A 26166-nucleotide genomic window follows, 5' to 3' on the forward strand; every position below is an offset into this window, starting at 1 on the left:
ATCGAATCTGAACGGAGATTCGTTTCACCTACTAAATATTTTATATACAATATTTTTACGTATTATCGGGTGTCATGTGAGTGGTAGTAAAAGCCAGCAGAGGGTAATCCTGTGTGAAAAAATAAATCGGAAATATGCAATAAATTTGTTCACATGACACTTCGTTCCCGAGAAAACCCAATTTGAAAATTTGTCACGAATACTTAAACTTGTCTAAAATACTAAATCAGCAGGAAGTTATTCTACGTGCGAAAATAAGTAAAAAGTGTAAAATAAAATTTTTCTGCTTAGAGCTTCATCTTCAAAAAAACTAGGTTTGAACATATCTTTTCGGAAAGAAACATATATGAAAAAGTTTTATTCTATATTTTCGTTTTATTTTTTCATGTGGAATCAACTCCTACTCGATTATACCACTTATTATATGACATACTGTATGTGCATCATACACATTGTCGACCCTTTAAATATCTTATAAATGCATAAATGCTTGTAATATGGTTACAAGATGTACTATAACATGCTAATGGCCCTTTTGATTTTTCGCTCGGTATCAGTACGGACGAGAAAGTTGTACGTGATAGTTCGCGGATCGCTTACGGCGCGTGCACCTATGATGTCCAGCGAATTGTAATCGGTGTACGCGTTCCTCGGTGTATCGGATGGACGCTTGCGCGTGCATAGCCGAGATTGACTCAGTGTGGTTCTAAAATAAACCACGAATATAGGCCGCGTCGAGATACTCCATCTGCCTGGTGGAATTCCATGCTTCGCTGGCTGCCCGCGCCTTATCGCGATTTTTTCTTGCTTCCTCGAGGCTAGCGAATCAAATCATCGCCATCATCATCTCGAGGAGGAGCATTCTTTCCCCCATTTACCGGGTTAACTATCCGATAATGGCAAGTGACGGTCGTTCGGTAATCGTAATTGGTGCTCCGAGGAGCGGAGCCTTCGACGTCACGGCCCGTTGCTCCTCGAGAATCGTCGAAAATCTTGCGGAATGAGGAAAATGGGGTCTCTGGATGGGTTTCTGCACTTGTCACAGGTGCTTCTTGGTGATTGTTGTAAAACTCGACTACGACTCGAGATATTTGGTATTCTCTTTCTGGCATTCTTTATCTTTTTATTTTTGAAAAATTTAGTGATCAAATTAATCCTCTAACAATGTAATAAAATAAGAAAAAACTCAAGATGAATTTAGAAAATAATTATTTATTTATCCTTAAAATTTTTTGCATTCCTGGTATCAGATGCAAAAAATGTGCAGTTTCGACTTTTTATAGGCAGTAAATTACGCTATAATGACATTTCACGTATGAAATTTATAATACTATATTTGACAGCTTACTTGAATTTCTCTTACGTTGTATTGTCAAAGAGTTAATAACGTATAGATACTCATAATGTGCAGATAGAAAAAGCGATAGAACGAAATTTTGGGAATTGTTATAGTGTCCTACTAAAGTTCGCTTTCTAGTTTTCTTTGTAAGAACAGTAGGAGCTCGTTTTTCGATTGATCGAAATTGATTTCATACCGATCGCATAAAAATACGCCTTTTTCACTCTAATGTCGATTACGTAAAGTTGCTTTCTGTTGTACTGATACTGTGTACTGTTTTAATTAAAGCAATTAATTTAAATGTAATTTTGCACTGATATACAAAAATTTTATATAAAAACGACTTAACTTTACATAAATAGTAAAGTGTGAGACTATGTATACTATACACATAATACTACTAAACCATATAATTATACTATTATAACATATAATTTTTACATGATTAGTATTAAATATGTTAATACAAGGAATTAATCCTAATATTGTTTAAATTACAAATAAATATCTTATGATATTATACAATTACAATATTATATTGTACTGATACTATTTGAAATCATTTAAAAATTCTTAACTTTCTAAGTAACGATGGAATAAAAAATTTGAATGAAATCGTGAGGTATAACGAAAGTATTCAATTAAGAATAAACTAATGTTTTGAAGCACAAGAGTGTATGTATATATATTAGAGATATTTAATGCAAATAATTGATTCAGTATCATTATTATTTATTTTAAATCGATAAGTTCTTATTTAATAGAATATAATTTAAAAATAAATAATATTCTTGTATTAAAAATACATTGAAGATTTATTAACTGAAGTTATACACCTACATTAATGTTTGCAAATAAATGGAAAATGAAAGCACATAGCAAGTTATATATAGCAAATTAAAGTTACTAATACAGTTGTTATCATTATTCAGGAAAAAATTTGATCATTGTAAACCATGCCTTATTATACACCAAACTCTTTGTGATTATACCTCATGTAGGAACGAGACTGTATTTCATTTCACATTTCTTTCACACTTAATGGACAAAACATACGGTTTTTTAAAAATATTACTACTTGAAGATATTTAATCCAGTTATATCAGAATTTAATTAGAAAATGTAAAAGTATAGGTACATTATGAATACCTTCTTGAAGGAATGGAGTACGAAGGATGTGATGAACAGCAAGGGATTAATAATTTTGCGCAATACGACGCATGATGTTGCAACATTAAGCCAGGCATAGTTTCTGTACTATACAGAAATGTGTGTGGAATACAGATAAGACTTCATCTATTTACCTTATAAACATTGAAACATAAATATATAGAGTTTCATTTGCATATAAGTAGACTGCGAGTTTTTATGCATCAATATGAAAGTACAAAAATTCATACGGAAATATATATGAAACTTTCAAAGTATAATATTATTTATAATATTTAATAGATGAACAAAATCACGATCTAGAACTTACTCTATATGTATATATCACAAAATTATATATATTATATATACATTATGAATTTGTATAAATATCCGTAGTCTATTATGAAGTAATAATTATTATAAATAGATTGTTAAGTATCAATATAATAGTATAATATACGCTATAAATGCAGTGATGAATAGATAAAAGGAGAATTAAAAAATATAGATACATGAGTACTATATAGTATACGTACTATATATTGGGTTAGCAACTAAGTGATTGCGGATTTTGTCATTAGGTGGTAATAGAACAACCCAATAGAACTATATAGTATAAAGTGTGTCGGTATAGGTAGTACAACCGGGCATTGGTGGATTCTTTATGAAAAAATAAATCGGAAATATAGAATAGCAACTTCTTATTTGCGGCTTCGTTTCCGAGTAAATTAAGTTTGAACATTCTCCGTGCACGACTACACTTGCCACACTTTACCACTTTACTTTATTTTTCATCAGGAACTCATTCCCAGTTGTATGTACTACCTGTACCGAGGCATCCTGCATATGGCATACATATAATAATATATATTACATATTACATGTGTATATTATATATGTATTATATATGTATACGAACTTTCTAGTAACGTTCCATTACAGAAGGTTAAAGCAAAGATCATCGATAGCATCAAACTTGGTTGCAAAACAATTTCAAAATACATTCCTTTACATTATGACGAAACGGCGAAACGTAAGTCAAATCGTTAGGACATCTTGGTGACAAGCGAAAAGCAGATGATAATTGTCGGTGGTCTTTAATCGAATACAACTGGTCGAGGGGAGTTAGTTAACCGATGCGGCGTGATTCAGTTGCGCGTGGCCGAGTTCGCGCGGATCGCTAGTATTTTGAATAATACAATCGAGCGTATCCGGGCAGTAATCGGCGAAATCTCGTTTCCCCGCGCGACATTGACCACGCGGTGGGAAATTAGACGGGAGAAATTATTTAAATTATTCGTTTCCGATGGGTTGCGAGTTCCGGCTGCGTGGACCGGCTGTGCAAGAAGGACCACTTAATAAAGAGCCGCTGACAGCGTGACAGTAAAGTAACTTCGTTCGCTGGAATTTAAAATTAGATTCATAAAAATTATTCTAATAGATTCTCGTGCCGGCAGAGTCGCCGCTCAGGGCAAATGAGGCAAATTCGATTTGACACGCGGCCGTTCCCGCATTCTTCTCCCGTTCTTTCGACGACGTCTTTCCCTTTTCCCTCCTCTCTTCACCGGTTGCTTGTTCCCTCGACCTTTTCTACTGACTTCGTCTGGCTCAGCCTGCCGTCTTGCGCTCACGTCCTTGTCTCTTGGTTAGCATCCTCGAGACGCGGCGACAGAAGAGAAGACGCGAAAGGAACCTGACCCGCGACGCTGGGGTGAGTTATGCAAATGCGACAATAACCGAACGTCAATCAGGAAGAAAGTTAAGTTCCAGAGATACTCGGCTGACTGCCGGTTCTACCAGCCCAGACCAAGTCTTCCTTTCTGTGAAAGTTAAAGAAGGCAATGATGGCCGCGGGGGTTGAATGACGAGCTGCACGCTGCTCTCCTTCGAACGTAATTTAAACTTCCTCACGAGAGATTCTATCGTCAGAGATTAAAATGATTCGTTGCCTCTTGCCACCGATTTGTTCCCCCCGTTCAACGAAAGATTCACTAGTAACGCCGTTTAACCCATTAAGGATCGAGCAATAGAAATTAGATGAATGTTGCGTAAATACAGCGTTATTGAACGATGTAAATAAAGTAATATGTAGGTATATTATTTTATTAAGATCTAGAAAATGTATTAAAATACTATAGACTTTATAGAAGTTATATAAATTACAGACATTAGAAGATAAGAAGGTCGTCCACGATTTAAAACGAAAATAATTTATCACTGTGTTATAAATATCTCAAATTCTTTAAACTGAAAGAAATAGTGACAAATAAACGGAATTTCTTTCTATTTCTATTTGAATAATCATACTATTAAAAAACACAATTTATTAATTATGTAAACTGATTGAAAATATGTTGACCATTAATGAATCAATGATTAATTGACGGGTAGATAAAATGTTGGAGATATTGTAGAAGACTATTTTGTCTGGGATGTTTGTTAGCTTTCTTTCATATGAAGAATCAATGTAGTTTAATTATAGAGTTACGAATAAAAGGATCTACAATGATCATTGTTTATGATTTTTAAAATAGAATGTTATCAGTTGGTAAAATTGATTTTTAAACGCTAATATACAGACATGTAAAATTAATGTTTACCATTATTAAACTTTATAAAAATGCCTATTGTTTGAGAATCTTTTAATCTCTAAATTTATTAGTTCCTAAATTAGAAAGCAGATAAAGAAGATTCTTCTAAACACTTAGACAGATAAACATCATCGATTAACATAGCGATATTTATAAGCGATTATCATGTCGATAAATTATATCTATTAACATAGATATTGATAAGTGAATAGAAATCGTCTAAAATACTTTACTAACTTCACCAAATAACGGGAAATGTTTTTTTTCAAATGAGAGTGCGTAATTTTATCATCGTGGCGGGATAGCCAACGTCAAGACCAAACCAATGATTTATAATATGTACCATGACCTTCATGTGAGCTTGAGTACAAAAAATTTAGAGATTTTTTAGAGAATAAGAGCGAAACACATGTACTAAAATACTCGTACATAAACACGACGTTACTTTATGATTAAAGTGGTATAATCTTTTGCATATTGTTTATGAACATTGAAACGTTTCATATCCGCTATTACATAGTATTATAGTTGTAAAAGACATAATTCAGTATTATTACGAGATTTCAAGAACGCACTTGTAATCATGAACCATTACAGTAAGAAAGAATGAAAATACTCTTAATTTTCATCAAACATAATGGTACAACAATTACATGTACTTTCACTTTAAAAAAACATCGATAATCTTGAGAAAAATCTTTTATTCTTCGTAATATTGAATATCATAACATTCCGACCAAACATTTTTTCCTCCGATATTTTTTCCTATCATCAAAAACAATTGAAGTATTCAAGTGATCAAGTTACGTTGTTCATCTTGTATTCACAAGGTGACAATAAAATAGGTGGCTAAACTTTGGTATCTACCTAACGATGAAAAAGGATCATATAAACAGAGGTCCGAGAAATTCTTTTTTCTGCGATATAGACGCTTCGATTATAATGGAGTATTTGTAGAAATGTTTAGAACTTATTTAATTGCTGAAAATGATTTCCTTCCACAACAATGCATATTCCGCATCGAAGTTTCGAAGGCTGTCGAAAATGTTCAAAAATTTCTGATGTATTCCGAATTTCTTCACATGCAGCAATAATCCCGTTTTTGAGTATTTCCAGACTATCGATAGGGTTATGATCATAAACACTTTTAACTTTTAAGAAGTCACCACAAATAAAACTCCAAAGCTCCGTTCTGTATAAAACACATTTGACTGCGTATTGCACACAGCATGTCATCTAATACCGCAGAAAAATCATTTTACAGAAATTGTGTGTAATTTCTACCATTAAATATAAACAAAAGAAAAGATGCTGCAATAAAGAAGTCTTCAATAATCAGCCCATTACTTTACTTATTGCTCTCTAGATTGATGAATGACACGTGGATTTTTATTCATCCATAGATGTTTGTTATGAAAATTGACAATAGCGCCTTGCATAAATTTTGCCTCATCCGTGAAGACTATATACAAATATTTCGAAATATCCTAAACTAATGTACTATTACACGTAGCATTGACGAAAGATTATTCGTGATTGATACTCTAGTGGCAGAAATTCTTATACTTGCTGCATATTACACGGATCCAACAGATTTTCTCATAAAATTTGTCGTATATTTTCACGAGAAACGTTTTGCATATCCAATGTTATCTGTCTTGTGCTTAGTTTTGGATTTTTTCGACGCGTCCAAGTACCTGATTTTCAACTTCAGTTGTTCGAACACGTTTGTCTCATCCTCGGTTAATTGTAATAAGCAAGGAATGTCTAGATTTTCTAAGATTTTGAGCTTTTCTGGTATTCCGGTTAGCTCGCCCATACGTAAAGTGAATATCTGCTTACTCGAAATTAGGATATATCATTCTGATAGCACTGTTTTCACTACGAAACGTTCAGATACATACTGATATACTATGAAACACGCTGCCTTCAATGTTAACATATCTTGCTTAACATATTTACTTCTAGCAGAAGAAATGATGACAGTGTTTGAAATTGCACACCTGACAGCTATTCTAGCAAAGTTTCGATGTAAACAAAGTGTGTCTCTATATCGAGGAGGAAGAGTTTTTGGATCTATGTATATATGATCCTTTTCTAGCATTAGGAACAATGGAATACGGTATCAAAGTTTGGGCATTTATTTCTTGCTCATCTCGAATATTAACTTTTAAAAATAAATTCTTAAAAAAATAAAAAAAATTGTATTATAATAATCTGTACTACAGTTTTTATAAAATCGTTTAGAATCTACCTATCTGTAATCTTATAATTAAATTACATTTTAGCAAGTCAATGCCCATAAACATCTTAATAAAATATGATATTAAATGTAAATTATAGCGAAATAGAGACATGGACTAAAACGTCAAAATTACTTAAGGTTTAATTAAAGTGCGCATCAGACAACCATATTTGTCAATCGACTATCTAATCAATGCAAAATTTATTCTTCCATTATCCTTCGTTTCACCAATTATATTGTAAGATGTTTTCGGTTGTTTCAAAATACAATTAATACAATTTTGAAGAAAAGATTCAGAACTACATTCTAATATAGATTCATTTATCTGGCCATGGAGTTGCGAATAAAACTGCAATCTTGCCTCTGACAGAATTAATTCGCATTAATACCTTTTAAAATAGAAGGCAACGAACGACGAGAAACTGGTATCGGCATGAAAGTAATTCTATCAAAGATATTTGGTATTTCATGGGGCCGCGGATGAATCGTTCGAAAAGATACAGATCCAATTCTACAACGTTTAAAGCAGCTGCAAATAACCTTCGTAATCAGTGCAGAAATTAAGTCAATTAGTGTGAAGGTAGGACTGCCGCGGTCGAGGATCGGATGGACTAAAGGGGTAATTTAAACTTCGTTCAAACGAATTTCATTCCAGTTCTTAGCTTCGGGAATAAAAAGAAACTGTACCGCTTTTAGAACGACCGGCCAGGCTTCGCAATTTCAGTTTTTAATGGAAACGCGATAACTCAAACAGCTTTTACATAAGTACGAAATTGCCGTAATCGTAAATATTCCGAAAGTTTCACTCTTATCAAAAGAAACAGTTGAGCGGAACTTTAAGTCTCCGTAAATATTTAAACGATGTCCGTTTAGAAATCGATTCTTTGGATTATATGAATGATAAATCTCTTGTCCCTTCTACTATCTATTACGAGGCGTTCGCGCTGCGTTCATCTAATTATTGGTACTGTTCCGTTTCGAAACACATAAAGTAACACGTAAACTCTCTATTTAAAGTTGGCAAGGCTTATAATATGATCATGCAGATTGTAAAATGTTAGAGACGACTGCCATTAGTGAATTTCAGATGTTTATGCAAATTTTATAAAAACATCTGAGGAAATGAAACGCAAATAGCGATTTGTTTCGCCCAAGTAACATTATAACAAATACTATACTTTGGATATTTTGTATATTTTTGCATTTTATGTACATTGAATGCATTTTTACCTTTTAAATTCATCTCTCAAATATGGAATGCGTAAATATGTACGAGTATTATAAAAACCGAAATAAACATATCGGAGTATTATAAACTCCGTATTTCCAAAATGTAGTTTGAAACCGATTTGTAACGGTACTTGCCACTCTTTAGAGCGGGAATAGAATTAAACAATTATCTTTCATTTTTTTTTAATTCTGTTCGAACTTATGTTTCGTTTAAGAAAATATCTGTTTCTGTACGATTTTTATGGAAAGAAATGTTATCCTTAAGAACTTCTTTGAAAAGTGAAACAGATATTTCACAATCTGTGTAATAAAAGTTCCATGGAGACAAGTTATATTAGAATTCATGTATTAAGAAAGGTACCATAAGATAAATAGAAGTATCAAATTATTAAGTACTACTTTCACTTAAGGATATAATATCATACTATTCGTATGTTTATTGAATAAAAAACATGAGAATAGTAACATAAATAATTTTTCATAAGAACTATTGAACAGAAAAGAGAACGTCAAGAATAATACCTGGATATCATCTTTTTATAATTTAAATAAATTGAAATACATGGCAATTTCATAATACAATATATAGATAATATATACAATATATAAATATCACATATGTATTCAGTAACATCCTCATCATCCCAGCAGTTTATTTCAAAGAGAAACAAACAAGCTTTGGACTGTGAAATATCTATGTAAATATTGCAAGTAAATAACATATTCATAATATCAATTTAACTATAATAATTATTTAATATCGTAGTAGTACTATTCATTGAATAGTATTCATTATTTGTTACAATAATTGAGAATTCTTTTAATATTGATGAGTGAAATATTTATTTCAGTTGTAGAAAAATGTTTATTTTTATATTTTACGAGTTCTTTTCAAAACAAAAATTTTATTTTCAAGAACTTTTCTTTATCTGTTCTCATCGGAACTTATGATGTGAGCAGTTTTCTAAAAAGAGTTCTACGATCCATGTTTTAAATAGAACATATTAGAAAGTTCCATAACTCTTTTGATTCTTGCTTTGGAGCAGTTAACATATATTCCCTTATCAGTAAAGGAAGCTCTAAGAGTACGTAGAAAGGAGTTCGCAGCACTTAGATTGCCGTTAATTGGAAATTAACGTTTCTGATACTATCTAATCATCGTGCATCCTAAGTAAACCTAATAAAAAAAATTAGAAGACAAACTCTTTACAAGAGTCACAAATATCAGACTCATTTCAATAGTCAGCTCAACGGAATGAAATACTGCCATGAAATATTGCATTATTTAGAAAGTTTGTAGAAATTTTCGACAAATTCGTAATTAATATATGTTAAGACAATTATTGCTTTATATTGTTTATTAGTAAGTTTAACAAATTTCATAATTTTGTAAAATGTCCGGTACATTCTTGCTATGCATTAGTCTACCATCTAATATATACATAAATTAGTACTCATAGGTAAACTTGGTTGTATTCGGCTGAAAGTATTTTGTACAAAGTAAATATTCGTCGAATCATGCAAATATAATGAAACAGTATGTTCCAGCAGAGTTTCGATATTTTTCAATCTAAGATCGTTTTCTTAAAAGATGAAAATAAATGTTTTTATCGTAAATTTTTGGATGTTTCTCGTTAATTATATTACTTAATGTCCAATTAGAAGTATTACTTGACCGAATTTAGCATTTTATTATTTGACAAAGATTTATATTAAATAGCCTTCTTGCAGCTTCACCAAATATGCAATAAAATTTAATATTAATTGTTAGAAACGTTACATTATTCATTTTATTCGAGCATAAGTTCAACAATGTATTCTAGAAGTAATTAAACTTCAAGTTTCTTTATACTAAATCAATTCTCAAATTTTTCTCTCTAGAATTAAAATTATCGAGCCTGAGTGATCTTCGAAAATATGCAGATTTAAGAACGTTTTAATGAATATTTTAATATTTAGATACACGATAGTAGCTGAATCCACGGCAAAATTATAATACTGTGACTTGATAAAAATTAGCTGTTTGATCAAACTTATTATTCCTTCAGTAACAACTCGTTTTTATTTAATATTAAGAAATTGAGAAATTGAGAAAAAAAAAATTTCTTGCACCACTCTATTGGATAAAGCCTGAAAAGTAATAGAAACAATTATTGATTTATATTTGCTAATAACTTGTGTAATGTGTATGGAAACTAAAATATTTTTATTCATAATTGTCTATAAAAAGAAACTTTTCTTAGTAGTAAAATATAATTAAGTACTTTATAATGTTATATCCAAAATCGAATTATATCCAATTATATCAAATCATAAGTATAAATGACAGCAACATCTTTATCTGATATTTCTTCAAGACTACTAACATAAATTTTATCTCCAAATCCTCCATAAATTTTCTTAATCAATTTCCGCTGCAACAGTTTCTTGCTATTTGTCAACAAGATGAAAGCATAATAAAAAAGCAACGATGATATCAGAAGAATTACCCGTGCAGAATAGAATGCAAGTTCATATGTATCACAAGTTCCAAACTGTGGTGGATGCTTTCTTTCCGTATAAACGCCGTAGAAAGGGAAGTTCTGAATCGTCTTCTGTCCACTAGAATCTCGTATCTCTGCTCCGCAAAAGTACTCTGCTGGCATGGTCCAGTGTATAGTCGGTCCTTGCGTGTCCACTTGTCCGGTTAGCAGCCTTAAAACGCGGCTTTTTGCCAAGACCAGGAAGAGAATCCTTTCATGGCGATTCAACTGCATTTAACGGCATCTCTGCTCTGAACAGCGATCCGCGTTTAACAGCACGCAAGCTTGCGCGACGCGTTTTTGCGCTCCACCTCCCGTATACTGAGAAAACGAATAGAGGAAAAGGCTAAGACAAGATTAGTTTAATTGTGTATAATTAGTAACGGACGGTACCTTGTTGTTAGATTTATATACCGAACCACCTGTCACGAAACTGGATGATACGTACCATTATCTTTCGTTGGAATTATTGATCTTTTTTTTGCGGAATTTGTTTCCCTTTCTCGCAGAATAATAAAAATAAAAAATTAATTTTTCGTGAATTTCAAAGTTGATAATGAAACCCGACGTTATTGTAATAAAATATATTCTCGGAAAAATTAATAATAATTGGAAATAATACATTTTTAATAAGATCATCAGTATAAATACACGATAGATCTTTCCTTAATAGATATTTATGTTTAATAGTATATAATCATGCTTTTTAATAAGTTATTCCAAAAGATTTCAGTTTAGTACTGCTGCTTTTGATTATTCTGATCGAGTTTCAAAATTATTGTAAATTTACTTTAATAAAAGACATGAAAATATATTCTTTTTCGAAACCATACAATTTCATTAAATTTACAGGATTGTTAAAAATTGTCGCTTCTATTACTGCAATATCATGGGAAGATTAAGAAAAACCCGATGAAATACAGTGCAGATAAAAAGTGGAAGTGCTGACAGACCAGGGGGGTCGGGAAATTCCAATGGGCCATCTGGCCCATTAGTATGTCCGCGGACCTTCAGAAAAATAGTTACTTGGAAAAGGCGTACGTGACCATCATTGGTCATGGACGGCTGCGGAACACGTACGTGTGGTGGGAGTACGAAAACTGTGATAAAGAGTTTTGGCGGAGAAAGGCAATTGAGTTGCGAGAGAGTTGCGAGTTGTTAGTTGTCGAGTTGTTGTGAATTGTTAGTTGTGAGTTGTCACTCAGAATTTGAGTAGTTGTACAAATTTAGATTTGTAGTTGTACTACAATACTGCATTAAGAAATAGCATAGTTTCCTGTTTCAATCATTGTAGATAAATTCATCTATCAAATAAATAAAGTCACTATATTACGTAATAAGATATTTTTAACTTATTGCAGCATCACCTAATTCTGTAAATTTCTATTCTTCTATTTCACTATATCCGATGTCATTTATATATCGCACTTTTGTTTATAAAATATCATTTCCATAAATGAAAATTAAGTAAAACGATCATACTTAATTTAGAAAAAATGTCATACTATAAAAAATCTAGTTTGTGTTCAAAATTTTTTCAAGCATTTTCCAACTTTTATTTATAAAAAACATCCGATAATTGCCAAAAAAAGAAGTGCGGGGAGGGTTCCGTCAAATCAGCGGGGACGACGCATCGTTGAGGCGATTATGTAGGTACTGATACAAAAGTGAAACTTTTTTATTTTTGACCTTGTTTTAAATTAAACCTTTACTAACGTATTTGTAAGATCTTTTTGATTAAAATGAAACCAACCACGAAATACTTTGGATTATATTTACTTATTGATATTTATTATCACTTATTTAATTATGATTTATTAAGTAAACAAATATTCTTCAAATTATATCGTGCGTGGTCTTATTTTAATCAGAAAAATGTAACAAACACGTCGGAAAGATTTCACTGATTATAAATCAAAAATAAAAAATTTTGATCTTTTAGTTAGAGGTTTCAATTTATAGCTTTAATGTTTGCCCAACGCTTCGATTTTCAATCCTTCATGCTCTTTAATTTGCGTTGTCTTTTTCTACGTTCGGCACATCCAAGATCTTAATTTCGAAAAGTAGAAAATTTCCGTATATAGCATATGTTATACGAAAACATTTTCAAATTTCGTTAAAACTGTAATGAGACAAGTATCATGGTTATAATGATAAATTTTCAAATCAGTCTGAAAAAATATATAGAAGATAAGATATATAATATATACACTACAAACACATACATATATTTAGTAAAAGCGTAGTATGCAGTATAAATAACCATCTTAAACATATAAACAAGTATGGAAAATATGCTCTTATTAATTATCGATGTTTACTAATATAATGGATAATTGAATGTTTGTCTTTTTTTACCCCTAGTTACACAATATATACTTATACTAAATATCTTGTAATTTCCATATATTTTTTTCGAATTTGTATTAAACTTTATTAATATAATAATGATAGTCGTGTCTTATAGTAGTGTTAATAAAATTTTAAAATATTTCGTATAACATAAATGATGTATTCATAAAAGATTTCTACAAGTGTTCCAATATCTTCGTGAGCTATTATATTTCATATAAAATAACTTCTGCTATTACAATAGTAATTATCATTATCTCGTCTATATTTAACCTCGATTACCTCTATTATCTTCGGATCCGAAAATTTCTTATTATTCTAACTACTTTTCCGATCCGTCTTCTTTCCCCTATTCTATTGAGGGACCTCGGACCCATATAAAGTATCAACGCACGTTTATCTTGACGGTCAGGTGTGAGTGTGGGGCGGGACTGTATCCGTGTGGTGCAAACCGAGAGCTGCTGGGTACACCGGTGGGCACTTGTTGCTCCTCTGGCAACCCCCCTGAGTGTTTACGCGTTAAATAAGTGTATATACCGCCGGTGTCGACGAGCAGCTCACTTCACCTCGGTGTTTTCGATGCGCGAGCCTGTACCTACATACATTCCACCCTCTCAATTCCCGTGAACGCCAACACACAAAGCCTTGTCGCGGCCGGATGTTCCTGTTGCTCCTGCGGACTAGCAATATATAATCATGGTGTAATACTGGAAAGTACACATTTCGGTAGCATACAGAAAATATCACCTTCGTATAATTTGAGATGTAGTTTGGAGACGTGTTCGAATTATGTTATGTATCTTTTCATGATGGGTTAACTTTTAAAAAACACATTTTGGAATTTACGATTTACGTGTTAAAAGAATAATTTTAGGGATTATATCGTTCTTTTTGCATTTATTTATTTGTTTTTTTTTTTATTTTTTACTTTCTTTTATTCGCCAACAGAAACTTGTTGCTAAATGATTATGATATACATATGCATATGGAATATATGAAGACACAAATTAGTTATAGAAAATATGAGAAACTGATTAGAGCTTGTTATTTATGCGTATGGTATAATTTCTAAAGCTTTTTAACATAATAATATCTACCCAAAATATAAAGGAAAGTAATTTCTACGAATAACGCTGAAGCATTACACACTACAACATGCAAATATAATAAAATAAAAATAGTTAAATATAGTAAAATAAATATAGTAAAATATAGTAAAATAAAAAATGAATAGATATTACATCTATTCATTTATGCTGGTACTGCATTCTCATTATGTGTCAGCTATATTAAACAATATACATATATCCATATGCGTTGTTACATAATAATATATTAAAGGATGTTGAAAATGACAACGTGAGTTCGTGCTCGCTACCCATATGCAGATGCGTTAGATATACGAAATAGTAACTAGAGGATAATCCTAGTTACAATCGATAGGCTTAAGATGCCTTTTTGCTTTTTATCCCTAGTTTTTGTAAGCGCGTGCAATAAAGGTTTTTTTTAGCTCAGAACGGTGTGATAGATTTATCTATTCAATAAAATAACAATTATTGTGATCCTACCTCTGAGTATAGAAATAACAACAAAGGATTTAGGAAATGGAATGTGGTTACTTATAATCGAACAAGTTAAGGTGGTATGTATATTGTTTAAGTAAAATAATATATGTAAATTCAAAGGTGATAAAGTGCACTTTATTTTATTTATTTCCCTTCTTGCATGTTTTTTATTTATTAGATTATAGTATTTACGCAGCTACAAATAATTTAAATCTTTTCTTAATAAGTTTTGCGTCAAAAATATTCATGATTTGATGGTATTTAGTGCTGTATGTAGGTATTAATAATAAAATGTGAATGAATGTATAGTATACGTTATGTATATGTCATGTCATATCGTAGAAGTAATAAAAATGGCAAATTCAAAATTTTTCAAAATTGAAACAATGTTGATACTTCTGCTTATGTACGTTCGATTTATCACTAATTTGATTAAACCATTATAAGTCTATTACATTTTCAAACGAGTTTGTCGAACGACTACGATGATTCCTGCTATATTTTGTAATAGCTGTAAAATATAAAATTAACTCTTAGGTAATAGATGTAGAATATCTTGAGATACATATATAATCATTAAACAATCATTCATATCATTCTACATCTAGCAATAACTTATCACAATATTTATTTAGTATTAAATCTATTTAGTAATATCTATTTAGTACTAAACATTACTTAGTGTAATAGAGATTCGTTTTATAGCAGTAATAAAAAGAATCATTATAAATATATGATTCGTATTGTATGTTAAAATAATGAAATAATGATGATTTAAAAGATTCAGCTTAAGGTAGATATTCAATAAAAGTATATGTACCTATATACAGAGTGGCCCACAGATCACTTTCCCGTTTAACTTTGTATAACTTTTTTAATAATAATAATATTTGTTAATAATATTTTTTACTATAAAATACATGAAATGGAAATTTTTTTAATTCAGAAACGGATAATAATGCCGCATGAGTGACCCCCGTTTTCCGCTTCACAAGCGTGAGCTCTTTCCACTACGTTATACATCACAACTGTTAATATTTCCAGCTTCAAAGCTTCAATTTCTTCCTCGATATTGTTCTTTATCCGCTGTATTGTTCGGAGCTTATTAATATACATTTGATCCTTCAAATATCTCCACAGCAAAAAATCAATCGTAGACCAGGAAGACCAGTTGAAATTGGAAGCTCGTGAAATTAAGCGATTCAATTATTCAATTATTATTACTCGTTGCTCCGTTGTGAATTTATTCATTATAAATTTCCAAAAAGCAAATTTTAACAATTTAAAAACAAAATTTTTAAATATATAATAGAAAAAAATTATGGAATTTCTAAATGGGAAAGTGACTTATGGGTCACCCTGTAAGACATTTGTTTCATAGCGAAAATCAAATGCGTATACCTAATTTATTAAATAGAAACTGTTTAGAGCATTCATAACAATAAATAGTAAATAAAAGTATACTATAACTAACATAAAAGTATATATGATAAGTAAATATTTAATAATTTCAATCTTTCTTAATAAGTTTTATGTGTTATTTTAGAGAATAATTTTAGAAAAGACGTCATTTATAAAGACGTACATAATACATTTGATGCAGATTAAAGAAAAAATTCGAGAATAAAGAATTCTGTAAAATTATAGGTAATTTAGGCTACAATAAATCGTCACGAATATTATAATCTTTAAAAGATTCTTTGACACATTGTAAATATTTCATGGATCACTTTTCTCTATAGCAATCGTCGTTAATAATCGTGTAAATACAACTGATGCGACGTAAATAAATATGAACGGAAGAATAAAACGAACGAATATGAATATTCATACGAACATGTAAATAATAAATTCGCCGACAAATAAAACGTCAGAGAAAGGAAGAGATAATATTGGCACGCTTGTACGCGATACAGGCGAACCGCGGAGAGTAAATGTTTCCTCGTGTGTCGTGAATGAAAGATATAAACAAACGATGTGGTAGAATACGTGGGGTGAAATGCGTGTCCCCTGTGCGTTTGTACGTACAATGAGCATAAATGAGCGGACAGACGTAATAAGTGGGAAAAGCGTTCTCGTACATAGGTTAGTAACGAGTCCACCGGGGGTTTGTGGAAAACGGATGAAAAGCATGTTCCGTGTCGCGTGTGTGCGCATAATCAACGTGACGAATACCCGCGTGAGCGTAAACCTTGCGAATAAATGTGTAGGTGGTTAAAGAATGAGAATATTATTGCATTTGTATGTGCTCGTGTGTGCATGGGAGTTAGAAATCAGAAAAATTACGAGATAGAAGGATAAAGTGAGTGTTTGAAAAAAATAAAAAGATAAAATGGCATATAGTGGAAGATGTAGTGAGAAGGTCACAGGCGAGAAAAATAATTAATGGTGTAGAGAAAGATGGATTTTAGTAGTATATGTATACCTTGGATATAGAAAAAGAGGTGAAGAATATAAAAACTGGTAAGAGAAATAAAGAAGGAAATCATGAAAATATTAACTTCCTGATTTTGATACCATTTATTGCTTAAATTAAATTAAATTAAAATAAAAAGAATTTTAATATGCATATGTAAGAAAATGGAACAACTTTTTAAGTTCAAAAACATAAGACTTCTAAAATTCAGTAATAAGTGTCAAAATCTAAATCATATCTAATATTACAATAATCAACAGTCTTAAACTATTGAGTTTAGAGGAGTGACAGGAATAGATACTTAATCTTTACTTTACTACTTTAGATATTTAATCTAAAAATCAAACTAAAAGATAAGTTTAGTAATATGTGACTGATTAACAATATATTGAATTCTAAAATTGCTCTTTTGTAAAACATAATTTTTATTATGTAATTATTTAATTATACTTAAAGGAAACATAACGGAGTATTTTTCCTTGTGATCTTCGTCTGGGTAACAGAAAAAGAAAAAAAGGAAAGGAAAAGTAATTGAGATCTGGATCATCTTACACAAGTAAACTAATATTACTAGTAAAAATTTTATAAATCAACTGATTACAAGTTACCAGTATTAAAAAATAATTTTATAAAATACATAAAGTTTTAGTAATAAAGCGAATTTGAATGAAAAATGATAAGATAAAAAAAAGGAAATCACTATTCTATAACCTGTAATTTGCCCATTTACTAATAGTATAAATTATTAAATATATATATATGTAGGGTAGTGTGACATCAGGGAAGGACGTGGCGTGAGGGGTATTTGTTTATTAGCGTTGTCAAGATATGTTGACGTTGCCAAACAGTGTTGTAAGCGTTACCAAGGTATGTTTAGAAAAAAGTGAGCATGGAAAACATTGTAACGAGAGCTGAGAGAGTCAGAGTTGAATTTATCATTGTGGTGTGAAGATCGTTGTGTCGTTGTGTCGTAGAAGTAGTGAGTAACGAATACGAGAAACAGGGTTTTATATTCGATTACGTGTGAGTGCAAACGATATTGTATTAATCATACTGTTACCTACAAGCTAATAATATAACATTCCTACATATACAGGGTGGTTGGTAACTGGTGGTACAAGCGGAAAGGGCATGATTCTACGCGAAAAAAGAAGTCGAAAATATAGAATAACAATTTTTTTTTAATGTTTTTTTTACTTTTTCCATCGAGACAACGATCTACAGTGAGATCCGTTATAACGTACCGCACGCGTACCGAGCGAAAATTCAAAGTCGATTTTCTCGAAAACAAAGTCTCAAACGAAAAATTTTTATTCTATATTTTCGACTTCTTTTTTCACGTAGAATCATGCCCTTTCCGCTTGTACCACCAGTTACCAACCACCCTGTATATGTACATATGTATTTACATAGCTATAGAATTCAAACGCAATTAGAAAGAAAAGAAATGAGAAAGAGAACATGAGGAAATAATATAAGAAAAGAAAACTTGGATTATACAACAAAGCAAGTGAAAAGAAACAGTATCAGTAAAAGTAAGAGAATCGTCTAAGAGAGTAGGAATAGAGAATAAAAGAAAAGGAGTATATAACCTGACGTTGTGATGAGGTATCGCGGAATGAATGGAAACGCAACAAGCTATACACTGAATGTGCCAAATTGAGGAGGGTCATTTGTTTGATGCGACTGTCGCGGTGGTAACCCCTGACAGTTTCCATCCCCGTCCTCCCCCTTCTGTACGCGTGTATTGTGTATGTGCGTATGTATACATGCGTATTTTTTTTCGACGTCGTAATTTCACCGCTGACGACCGTGCTGCAGCCGGTTTCCGTGATTGGCACGCATCAATGACGGGAACCGTATCTTGCCATTCCTCACTCGACCGGGCCGCTAAAATGGTCCCCGGAACAGTCATCCCTGTGTAAAATCTCACGTTCGAGGACTTTGACGGGTCGTAGCAACAAAGGTTAATGGATGATCCTACCCGTAGTTCGGTCTCGATGGTTACAGATGGATTTACTGTTTCACCGGCGGGAGCGTTTTTATGTCCTCCGACATTTTTCCGTTTTTCGCTCTTTCTCCTTTCGTTTTCCTTTCTTTTTTTTTTTTTTTTTTTTGAAAATGTAACTCGTTCGATCGAATCTTTTTACAGGTTGTATAATAGTTTACGTCTGTGAGTTGATGCAAATATATCTTAGTGTTTGACGTAGCATTTTCCTGTTGTAATTTACAATGTTAAATGTGGCGTTTCATTTCAGGTTATCTATCTCGAAATAGGTATATATAGTTGTGTTTATTACGAAAGAGATAGGATTGATATTAAAATATCTAGAAGTGAGGAAATAGTACACAATTTTAATTATTATTTTTAACTAGTATTATATATATTGAATACCGGAATATTATTTATGGAAAATATACAATTGAAAAGTCTTCTGTAAACGGAATCCACAAGATAAAATAGCGAATTGAATAAATTGTTTATAATAAGTTTTAATTCCAATTTTTTAATATTAGATATATTTGATTTGATAATTATAATGGCTTTGAAAAAGTAGTAATTGTATTTGCAAGAGACATGGAAACTTCATAATAATCCAACTATTTAACTAACAAATGCACTCGGGACCTATATAAATATTTATTATAGATCCATACGCTCTTTTTCAAAAAGCTCCTCCATTGTACGTCTACAATGCAAGACGAAAATATCTCTCTCTTCATTACTAATTTTGGAATAGTTCACTAAAATATTTTCATTTGCTATATTAAATTATTATTGCATAAAATTGTATGTAATTGGAAAGTTCCATTATGTAATTTCCCTACTTACGCACACATAATTTCATAAAAACAATTTCTCCTAACAAAAATTCTATTATACGTGTTCAAAATAAAATATTAATCTTAAAGGTAAGATATGTCGCTGATAATTCTAGTACAATAATAAATTAAAAGCATGATATACATATATGTATAGATTGTATAAAGATATTATTAAAGCTATTCTTTAATTTCCTGAAATTATTATATGAGTAAAAAGTTACGGAGAATAAATTATCTTGATAATCGAAAGAAACGCTATATCGAAACATTAAACGATGACGACTGAAAAATAGGTCAGTCGTGTAATTATCTCTTAGCAAGACAGCGAGATAGAAATTTTGCCCTTTAATTACTGTCTCGCGGAAATTCAACCAAGCATACTAGGGTTTGTAATTTGTAACTACACGTAGACGTATTTAACGTATTTTAGAAGTTGATACTGTGCTCGACGATTTAGCGAAGTTATATATTACAATAATCGTTAAAAATAATAGTTAAGATTCTTTAAAATATTCATATTCTTCATACAATCACAATTAATGTAATAACATTTCATTATTATATTTCACGAAAATTGCAGTATTTGATAATATATATTTTTGTTTCGATAACATAGTAAAGCGCTTAAAAAATTAGTATTCTTTAATCTTACGATTTCAATTAGTATTTTATGCATATTTCAAACCCTTATTTATAATAATCAAAATTGAAAAACAGGAAGAAATTGTGATTCATACATATATTTGTACGTTAACAAAATCAAATCGTTAATGGCGAAGTAAGTTAAAATAACAGGTACATTCGCGTTCATAAATATTAGGATATCTTCTAATTTTATACAAAACATGATAATTGACTTAGATTAGTAAATTAGTAGTTTAGTAAAGGAACGATAAATCGATTGAAGTGATGTGCTCATACAAGACAATTGTCTACGATACACAATAAAAATTAAAGAAAATCATTTGCAAGAATTCCAGAAGAATAGTAAATTAAATAATTTTATTAAATATATATTAATAGTAGTTAATTAGTAATTAAATATATGTTGAAACATAAAGCTTATATTTTGGGAGGTTTTTAAATAAATTCTGTAGGTAAGAAATTTAGTGAAGTTTGCAAAAATTTGGGTGTGTTTCATGGAAACATTTATAAAATAAATAGGACCGAAGAACAACAAATTCAATGAAATATCTGATAATACAAACGACAAAATTAAGTGGAACAGAGTTCATGAAAAAAATATAGTTAAAAAATATTTTAATTATTTATGAGATCCCTATTATAACGTAGAATATACATATACATACATAGATTCCTTATAGCCCACGGTTTCAAATGATTTAATAATCATAAAGATTTTAATGAATCCGTAATATTTTCTTAGATTTATCTCATTTTCTATAAACAGTCTTATGTAATACGTATGGACGGAGGTGTACGTATATGGAAAGAAAAATATATTTGTTGTTTTCAAGATTTTATATAAAGCACTGATATATATAAACAAGCATATAAATATGCTTGAGTGATCCTCATGAGAAAGTGTTAAATAGTTATTTTGGCTGCATACAACGATCTGCAAAGAGAATAAAATTAGAAAGAAATATAACAGTATTATAGAGGGTTAAAACGCTCAAGACCAACCGTAGCGTAGCGTAATTTTCGTCCGATCTTTATCACGTCGTATCAGGTGCAGCGAAACGTAAAAGAGAGCGAGTAGAGCGAACAGGAAGCTCAGGCAGCTAAAGAAATTTATCTCTTCTGTCCTTATCGATAGCTTGTCGGTGCGGGTGATCCGTTAGGCGAGCTTATCAATCGATCGCGACGATCACGCGACCAGGCGATCTTCGGGTGGTTAATTCCTCGAAACCGGTGCGTGAAAGCGCACTTCCTCATTCCGACGCGAATCGCATTCTGTTGCCTCGTCTCGTGTCTCTGCTACTCTCTCCCCAGGCAAATCGGTATTACTCTGCCTCTCGACGATGCGCACCCTTGTCGCTACCAGTGCTTGCATGAACGATTATCGACGGGGAACGCGTACGAGGCGGTTCTATGTGTCTTCCTAGAAAGGATCGGAGATTAGTGACGCCTCAAGATCACTGGAGCAGTATGATCCGATGCGAGGGGTTTGCTCGATCGCGTATTCAGTGGCCTTGAAATAATTACATTGGCTTGGTAGCCACCTAAGCGACACTTCCTCTTGTCCCCTTAACGACGCCGTCTTGCGCGATGTTGTCGCCGTCGTCGTCGCTCTCTCGCCAGATTCCTGCGCAACTGCACGTAGACGGAACGATTCGTTAATAAGTGTGTTTTCTACTCAGAGACTAATTATTACTGCGATTGTTTCCAAACTGATTAGTCTGCTTCTCAAATTTGTCTGTACGCGATACATATATACATATTCAAAATAGACAGTAAATGATAAGAGTTGTTGCTTTTTAATCGCGAAAATAGGTAAATTAGAAAATTAGGTTAGTTGTGGGCATAAGTTGCTTCGGGAATTAGAATTTTCATTGTTAACTCTTTAACAGTGTAATAAAATAACAAAGAATTTAGAATGAAAATAATTATTACTTTATGTTCGAGGTTTTCCGCATTTTTGGTATTAAATCTAAGAAATACATACTTTAAACTTTTAATTATAAATAAATATTAGCAATTGTATTTCACATGCGAAATTTATAGCACTATCTCGAACGGCTTACTCGAGTCTCTTTCGGGCCGCACTGCTTAATTAAACTCTTTACATCTATGGGCAAGCTATTACTGGATAATATGCCCTGTTGATTTTAAAATGTAGTAGGTAGAGTGCGGATATTTATGCAAATTTAAATTTATGAATGTGATTACAGAAATGGAATTTAAACAGAAACTTGTTTCACCTATCAAATATTATACCGAGTACTATATTTTGAATACTGGATATATTTTTACGTATTACGCACATCCTAACATATATAAATTTCCCATATATACATAAAAATTCGCAGTTTGTTAATAAATGGAACTAAATTCTTCAGTTTGGTAAAAAATTCCCAGTATGTACAAAGGGCTATTGCTCCATTCTTATTAACCATGCAGTTATTTTGAAGTACAGCCCTCCAAATTAGAATAAAATTAATTAGTGAGATACTTATAAGTCAGACGTATATAATATTTCTTGCGTTATTTATGTTATTATTACTAGCGTTATTCATTATCTTAAAAAAATAGTAGGTATCTGCTGATAAGATATAGCACGCATAACATTTTGGACGAAATATTTCGTATATTTACTTCTTCACATTTGGTACTGAATGTTACTTCATATATATATGTATTTAGAAGAAAAGTAGAACAGAAGTATAACTTTTACGTTTCTATATTATTAACTATCTTGTATGCTTAACTTAACTTAACTTATTATATCCTATATTGTTAACTCTTTTGCTGTTGAGACGTTCGGGAAATTAATTTTGTACCAGAGTCTTTGAAAAAGATATCTCGTCTCATAATAAAAACAGAAGCGAGATATAGCGTCCAAAGCATTGCATAAACGATATCGCGCTGTGAGATACATATCTCGCCCATAGATGCGAAAAGGTTAAATATCGTGAGACAGATACTTTACTGTTTTGAAATTCGAATGAATGGTATTTGGATACCATATTCAAGGCTAGAGGTATAATTTTGTAATTCAAATGTATTTACGAACGATTCAAATTCCGTCTTAGGTATATGATTTAAGGTAAAGATTTGAAGAAAAAATTGGAGTTGACTTTTATGTCAGAGTCCGTAATAAATGAAAATTATCAGAACGTCATAGAAGCAAGAGTAATTTTTATATCATAATTTTTCCTTGTTTACTTTTTTATAATACTTATATTTGATTTAATTTTGATATGGATTTTTCCAGATAAAATACTAAAATAATCTTTAAGTAAGATAATTAGATTAATTATCATAATATTAAGGAAGTGAAAATTTCAAATTCGTTAAGATTGCACGTGGTTGCGTGTGACATAACTGTATCAGTAATGATAAAATGAATAAATTTGATAAAATTCAATTGAACTATCGTAATACCTAGACGACAATTCTTTGATGTGCATTTAATATCTGAAATCCGATAAGCAAAATATTCTATCATCTAATTTCCAATTTACGTCGAAATAGAAATAAATAATATCAAATAACGCAACTTTGGTACTTTAACTTGTTGTACTGTTGTTCTGATAAAATGATAGATAAGATGATAGATAGAATCTTGTGATAATCTTGTGATAATCATAAATCTTACTTAGGTGAACGTGCCTTCGAAATTTCAAAGTGTCCTTTGGTTTTTTAAATGGAACTATATATATTTTTATATATTATTTGTTAAGAAGTCGAACTAAAATCCGACTTGTCGTGCTCGAATAGCGTGGATCGTAGTCGCGGTTGCGTAGCGACTAGTTACGGCGCTGAGCGAATGTCGCGACATAGCCGCTGTTGATCATTGTGATTGTTAGACGAGCCTTCTGACGATCTTCTTTTGTTCTTCTCTCTTTTCTTTTTCTTCTCCTCTCGCAAGATGTCGAACGAGGAACACACGCTTATCGCCTTTGTCAATCGCTAATGATTTTATCGCTCCATCGCCTTCCAATTTTGACTATTGTACTATAGCTCTACCACCTGTCGCGATGATTATTGTGTCCGGAGTGTTAATAGAATGTCAAGAATTGTTAATAAAGGAACTTGTCTTAGTGTGATTCGTGATGCTGCACTTATGACCAGACAGCCATTGTATATCCTCGTCAGGATAGTTCCTGCTATTCAAGTTGAGCGTTTCGCACGCAACACTAATTGTGTGCACTTTTTAATTGTGTACATTCTATACAGAAAAGTATTAAGGTACTTGGGTTGAGAAACGATTTATTTTAACTTTAAATGTCGTAAAATTTCTCATATGAAAGTACTGCGTTGTCTTTCCTTGTCCTGCTTTGTCCTTTATACGATAAGTTTTACAACGTTAAAGTATAGTTACGTATATTTACGTTAAAGTATATTTACAACGGTAAAGTAATATTAAAGTTAAAGTATCTTCTAAACTAATTGTTTTTGACCCAAATACCATAGTACCTTTTTGTGGAGAATTAAAAAGTGCATCGAATGGTGTATAAAAAGACGTATGGTTTCGCTTAAAAAAACAAAGATTACCTTGAAATTTCTAAAGCACGTCCATTTAGATAAGTTTTGCGACCATCATGAGATATTCTCCTTGAAATAAGGTAAATTTGTATTGAAACATTTTTTTTATATTAACGAATAGTTTAGAAAATAATTTCGTGTATCACTTCAAATGGGTCACCATGTATATGAGCTGCAATGAAAGCAACGGAAAGAAACAAAAATTATTAACTTTGCTTGAAAAATACTTCAGATTGTAAGTGGTCGTAGTTTGATGGCTAGATACTGTATATAATAAAAAAAGAAAATAGATACATAAAAGTTTAAATTGTCAATAATCGAAAAATAATAATAAAACAATAATCAATCACTTCTTACAACAACAAAATTAGTTTCAGAAAACGTAAAAGACAAACATGTTACTCGCTTTCTCATATTTGATTAATTTTCATATCCGGAAATATTTAACCGAATAACGAACGCTGTTAGTCGATGATTTGTCTGTATAATTGCATGAACTAAAGAATACGACGGATTCCAGTGACGTAGCGCAAGTGGGAGAGTTTTGAAGAGAATACTGGAGAGATCGAGAAGAGAATGAAATGGGATAGGTCATGGGAGACGAAAGTATCAACGGATGTTCCGGCATTGAGCAACCTGCTCTCGTCCACGTTCTCAGAAGGGTAAACAAACGCCGGGGTTGTTTACCCACTCACTCACTTTTAAAGCTTTTCAAACGGTATTCAAGCTCATAGGTCCTTAAAGCGTAGTCAGTTA

The 26166-nt window shown here is 31.6% G+C and overlaps 1 protein-coding gene and 1 pseudogene across 1 annotated transcript in view; both read left to right on the plus strand.

The window, feature by feature from the left end:
• Positions 1-26166, plus strand: part of LOC117212934 (forkhead box protein O) — a 296038-nt gene that overhangs the window by 231781 nt on the left and 38091 nt on the right. The window lies entirely within an intron of this gene.
• On the plus strand, positions 775-4544 carry LOC117212929 (annotated as a pseudogene).

Source organism: Bombus bifarius, unplaced genomic scaffold (assembly GCF_011952205.1).
Source record: "Bombus bifarius isolate JDL3187 unplaced genomic scaffold, Bbif_JDL3187 scf7180000008418, whole genome shotgun sequence".
Taxonomy (NCBI): domain Eukaryota; kingdom Metazoa; phylum Arthropoda; class Insecta; order Hymenoptera; family Apidae; genus Bombus; species Bombus bifarius.